The sequence below is a fragment of the Scyliorhinus torazame genome, chromosome 23, assembly GCF_047496885.1.
Source record: "Scyliorhinus torazame isolate Kashiwa2021f chromosome 23, sScyTor2.1, whole genome shotgun sequence".
NCBI lineage: Eukaryota > Metazoa > Chordata > Chondrichthyes > Carcharhiniformes > Scyliorhinidae > Scyliorhinus > Scyliorhinus torazame.
Genome location: NC_092729.1, coordinates 50,042,417 through 50,048,398, shown reverse-complemented (window position 1 = coordinate 50,048,398; position 5,982 = coordinate 50,042,417). Strand labels below are relative to the sequence as shown.

At 46.8% G+C, this 5,982-nt stretch overlaps 1 long non-coding RNA gene across 1 annotated transcript; it reads left to right on the top strand.

Annotated features, from left to right (window-relative positions):
* Window positions 1-1,513: 1,513 nt before the first annotated feature.
* Window positions 1,514-4,384, top strand: LOC140399749 (uncharacterized). The gene is made up of 3 exons (XR_011937844.1): window positions 1,514-1,856; window positions 2,192-2,298; window positions 4,300-4,384. It is a non-coding gene; the product is annotated as an uncharacterized lncRNA (long non-coding RNA).
* Window positions 4,385-5,982: the final 1,598 nt, after the last annotated feature.

The window sequence follows — 5,982 nt, the reverse complement described above, 5'->3', positions numbered from 1 at the left end:
GCACAGAGAGCGAGGGACGCACAGAGAGTGAGGGGTACACAGAGTGAGGGGTACACAGAGAGCGAGGGACACAGCGAGAGCGAGGGACACAGCGACACCGAGGGACACAGCGAGAGCGAGGGACACAGCGAGAGCGACGACACAGCGAGAGCGAGGGACACAGTGAGAGAAGGAGAGAGAGAGATTGAGTGATAGAAAGTGAGAGAGATGTACACAGTGAGAGAGAGTGGGACAAAGAGAGAGAGGGATAGAGATAGAGGGAGAGGGAGAGAGGGGGACAGAGAGAGGGGGATACAGAAAGGGAGAGGCGACTGAGAGAGTGACAGAGAGAGAAAGAGGTAGACAGTGAAAGAGAGGGATAGAGCGAGAGGACACTTCGAGAGCAACAGGATGAGAGGGATACAGTGAGGGACAGAGAGAGGTGGGCACACGGAGAGAGTGAGGGACACACACAGAGAAAGAGGTACACAGCGGGTCAGGATCTGAGGTTTCGGGGACGGGAGTGGGTCAGGATGTGAGGAATAGGGGACATGAGGGTGTGATGGTGTGAGGGTGCCAGGACGTGAGGCAGTCAGGACATTAGGGTTATCAAACTGACCGTTTTCATTCAATCCAAATTGTTTCTTTATAAATTCTAATCTCAGGAATTGACATCAGAAGATTTCAGTGAAAAATCTGCCTGTGAATAACAAGTAAAATATGAAGTGAAACTTTGCAATGAGCTTTGTTTGTCTGGCCAGGAATCTTCTCTCTAAATGGAAGCAGAAATGAAGTTGTGTTTAACTCACATTCTGTGATTTCTTGCTGGTTTTTACTCATTCTATGGAAAGCCTTCCTAAGGCGACAGACGAATGGTCATTCCCAACAGGTCAGAAATTCAGAGGAAACAAATGTTAAACAAAGACAGAAATAAGGACAGGACATTGTGAATCTGTGGCTGTCTGCTGAATTAACATAACCATAGACAGGACAAGTATTACCTTTGCAGACACAGGAAACACACCGAGGGGGACATTCCTGACAGAAAGTCGGGGGTGGGGACTGCACACAGGTCACTGAGGAGATCTCAGTCCAAACTGTTTCTCATCATTTCCCAATACTATTTTAAATTATGATTCAATCCTATTGGGAGGGGAATGAGTGAAAGAGAGATAGGGCAGATCCAGTATAACATGGATAAATGTGAGGTTTTGCACTTGGGTAGAAAAAATAAGAGCGTCCCTGCCTAATAATTACATTTAATCCCATTTTCCGGCCTGCTCAGTGAACAACACTGGTGTGGGGAAGGCCAAGGGTTAGCTGAAGTCACATTCTGTGTGTGTGGGGCTGAGCAGCAAGGAGATCAGCATCTCTTGTCAGCCATTTACATGTCAATAGAGAGCTGTCCTCTGAGACAGACATTCCACACATGGCAGAGACTAGGGGTGGAGTCTGCTCACAGCTCGCTGAGGATATATCTGTGTCTGAGGGACTTCAGTTCACAAACCAAAAAACCACGACACTGAAAAAATTACCCCTCTGCTTCAGTGTGTGTGTGTGTGTGTGTGTGTGTCGCTGGGTGTGTCAATCTCTCTGTTTTGAGCTGTGCATTTTGGGTGTTGACATGTTGCTGATTGGCTCGAGATTAGAAATGTTGGACTCCTGTTGTGCTGTTTTGTATATTTTTTTTAAATGTCCCTGTTATTGTCTTTATAACCAATTTTATCTCCTTTTTTTCTCCAGAGGCATTTTTATTTGGAAAACTGGAAGGAGTTCGGGAATCCTGTGAGGAGGACGAGGGAGTGTGAATTCTTCCCGAGGGAGCGCTGGCTGAGGCCTGTTCCGCAGGCTTCACCCGGGTTATTACCCTGACTGAGGTTTAATTTTAATATTGGAGGGATCAAAGAGAGTGAGGGAGGGAGACATAAATATGTATAAGAGGGATAGAGAGACAGCGAGAAACACAAGAGAAGGGGATTTTCACAGTAACTTCATTGCAGTATTAATGTCAGCCTAATTGTGATAATAAAAAGATTTTGAGTATTAATTGTCTCTCAATCTTTTTTAACCTCTGGTTGATAGCTGTGACTTATTTGTATTCGGATGTTGCTGAGGAGTTGTAAAACTGAAAAGGGGACCCTGGGCTCTCGCTGTATTAAATAGTTTCAATCTTTTCCAGTGGTTCAGTTAATTTTCTCCCTCTTTTTCCCAGGAATTTGAATTTTGAAAGACTGTAATGTGAGCAGGAATCTTTGGACAAAGGCTATTCTCCAGAGGACAAGTGGATGGACTGAGGCCTACTCCACAGGCCGCACTCACGTGAGTTGTCTCTTTATTGCCTCCCCGGCTTTGCACTAAGACACAATCACATTAAACCTTTGGTGGGCGGCAAAGAGTAAAATACAAATCTGGAATATGAAGCTGTCTAATTTTGTTCCAAAATGACAGGGGATATATTAATTCTGAGCATCCCAGGGGTGGGGGGTGGGGGGGTTGCCAGGGGTGGGGGGTGGGGGGGGGCGGGGGGCATTTCACTGTTTCAGCCAATCTCTGAAATCTGGTAGAGAGAGCGAGAGAAATCTCAGATCAGAAACGCTGAACTCAATTTTGAAAGTGGTCATCATTTGTTGGGCTCTCCCTGTGCCCAGGTTGCCTGCAGAATTCACAAAATTAACGATAGTGGGGTCACTTTTAAAATGAAGCCATTGACTGTAAAGTAATCTCGATTGCCCGGAATTAAAGTCCCTTAACTTGAAGCGGGTATAATTCTGGAATGAAGCCTGTGTTTTAGGCCGAGACACAAGTTTTTTTTTTAGAAAATACAGCACAGAACAGGCCCTTCGGCCCACGATGTTGTGCCGAACCTTTGTCCTAGATTAATCATAGATTATCATTGAATTTACAGTGCAGAAGGAGGCCATTCGGCCCTTTGAGTCTGCACCGGCTCTTGGAAAGAGCACCCTACCCAAGGTCAACACCTCCACCCAACACAAAGGGCAATTTTGGACACGAAGGGCAATTTTTCATGGCCAATCCACCTAACCTGCACATCTTTGGACTGTGGGAGGAAACCGGAGCACCCGGAGGAAACCCACGCAGACAAGGGGAGGATGTGCAGACACCGCACAGACAGTGACCCAAGCCGGAATCGAACCTGGGACCCTGGAGCTGTGAAGCAATTGTGCTATCCACAATGCTACCGTGCTGCCCTTAAGAACAAATAAATCTACACTATATCATTTAACCGTAATCCATGTAACTATCCAATAGCTGCTTGAAGGTCCCGAATGTTTCCGATTCAACTACTTCCACAGGCAGTGCATTCCATGCCCCCACTACTCTCTGGGTAAAGAACCTACCTCTGACATCCCTCCTATATCTTCCACCTTTCACCTTAAATTTATGTCCCCTTGTAATGGTTTGTTCCACCCGGGGGAAAAGTCTCTGACTGTCTACTCTTATCTATTCCCCTGATCATCTTATAAACGTCTACCAAGTCGCCCCTCATCCTTCTCCGTTCTAATGAGAAAAGGCCTAGCACCCTCAACCTTTCCTCGTAAGACCTACTCTCCATTCCAGGCAACATCCTGGTAAAGTATGAGGGTGAAATTAAATTCGCAGGAGGTCATTTGAATTCAGTTTGCTGTGGTTATGAATGTTGGATTCCTGTGTGTGACCCTGTCTCTCTTTCTTTCTCCTTCCCAACTATTAGAATGAGAGTGAGAAAGAGAGAGAGAGTACAGAAAGAGTGTGGGGCTGGGGGGTAATGGAGATTAGAGAGAGGGAGAGGAGAAAGAAAGAGAGGGTGGAGGGAGAGGGAGGTCGTGAAAAAGAGAGGCTTTCTCTCCCTTTCTGTCTTCTTTCCATTCTTGCCTCTCTCTCTCTCTCTGTCTCCCCTGCTTTCTGCCTCTATCTGTCCATTTCTCTCCAGCTTTTTAGTGTCTCTTTAAACCTTTAATCGAAGAAAACCACCCCACAAACTGCAATGGGGAGTCTCATCACATCTTTCTGGGGATACCCTGATTAGGGAAATAAATAGAAATAAATGCTGGGAGGGTGATGAGGGATAACGAGGGAGACAGAAATATGAATGAGAGGGATAGAGAGACCGAATGAGATAGCGAGAGAGAGAAAGAGAAACACAAGGGAAGCGGGAACTATCTCTCAATCATTTTTATTCTGTGGTTTATAACTGAGATTATTGCAGGTGGATGTTGCTGAGAGTGTGTGTAAGTGAGAGGGGGAATCTTGGCCTCTTGCTGTGCTACAAGTTTAAACATTTTCCTGCGTTTTAGTTAATTTTCTCCCTCTTTTTCCCAGGAATTTGAACTTTGAAGACTGCAATGCGACCAGGAATCTTTGGACAAGTGGATGGACTGAGGCCTACTCCACAGGCCGCACTCACGTGAGTTGTCTCTTTATTGCTGCCCCGGCCTTGCACTCAGACACAAACACATTAACCCTATGGTGGGCGGCAAAGAGTAAAATACAAATCTGGAATATGAAGCTGTCTAATTTTGTTCCAAAATAACAGGGGTTATATTAATTCTGAGCGTCCCGGGTATTTGTGGTGGGGTAGGGGGCGGGGGGGGGGGGGGGGGGATTTCACGGTTTCAGCCACTCTCTGCAACCTGGTAGCAAATGTAAACAACACTCAACACTGCCGACTGCACCTTCTGGGATCTTTCTGTGTGCCAATGGATTTCGTTTTAGAAAGGTTTTTCTTCATTTTAAGAGGCAGTTTAACTCTTTCAGAAACTGAAGGGACTTCTCCAGGGATGTTCCAATCCACACATGACACGGCGGTGGGGGTGGGGTTGTTAGGTGCAGTGGGGAATGGGGCACCCAGCAGGAGTGAGGGGGGGAGGGAGGAAGGACAGTGTCCCATCGGTTAGGTCCAGATAGCTGCCGCTGTGGGATCTTGCTGTTCACTCAGCAACAGTGACCACAACTCTGACAATAAAATAGCTCTCCCAGTGTTTGCGTGGGTTTCGCCCCCACAACTCAAAGATGTGCAGGCTCGGGGGACTGGCCACGCGGAATTGTCCCTGAATTGGAAAAAATGAATTGGGCACTCTAAATTTATAAAAATAAATAAATAAATCTACAGTCCCTACTTCTTTAAAAAAAACAATGAAATAGCTCACAGACTGCAAAGTGGGTTTGAAGGTCTCGAATGTTAAAGTTTTAAACTTGAGTAGTTGCGAACGAGGGAGTTAATGAACCCTTCCTGCTGCACTGACGGGATATTCAGCCAGATCTCATAGCCGCTGAGAGAGAAATCCACCATCAGAAACTCGGAACTCAATTTGGAAAGTGTCACCATTTTGGGGATCTCCCCGTGCACAAGTTGCCTGCAGAATTCCGGAAATGAAACAACAGTGGGGTCACTTTAATAATGAATCCATCGACTGTAAAGTAATCTCGAATTATAGTCCCTTAACATGAAGCGGGGATAATTCTGGAATAAAGCCTGTGTTTTAGGCCGAGATTTAAATGTGAGGGTGAAATGAAATTGACAGGGGGCCATTTGAATTCAGTTTGCTGTGGTAGTGATTGTTCGATTCCTGTGTGTGACCATCTCAGTCTCTCCATCCCTCTCAGTCTCTCACCCTCTCAGTCTCTCTCACCCTCTCAGCCTCTCTCTCCCTCTCAGCCTCTCTCTCCCTCTCAGTCTCTCACCCTCTCAGTCTCTCACCCTCTCAGTCTCTCACCCTCTCTCTCCCTCTCAGTCTCTCACCCTCTCAGTCTCTCACCCTCTCAGTCTTTCCCTCCCTCTCAATCTCTCACCCTCTCAGTCTCTCTCCCTCTCAGTCTCTCTCTCTCCCTCAGTCTCTCTCCCTCTCAGTCTCTCTCTCTCCCTCAGTCTCTCCCCCTCTCACTCCCTCTCAATCTCTCACCCTCTCAATCTCTCCCTCCCTCTCAGTCTCTCCCTCTCTCTCTCTCTCCCTCTCAGTCTCTCACCCTCTCAGTCTCTCCCTCTCAGTCTCTCTCCCTCTCAGC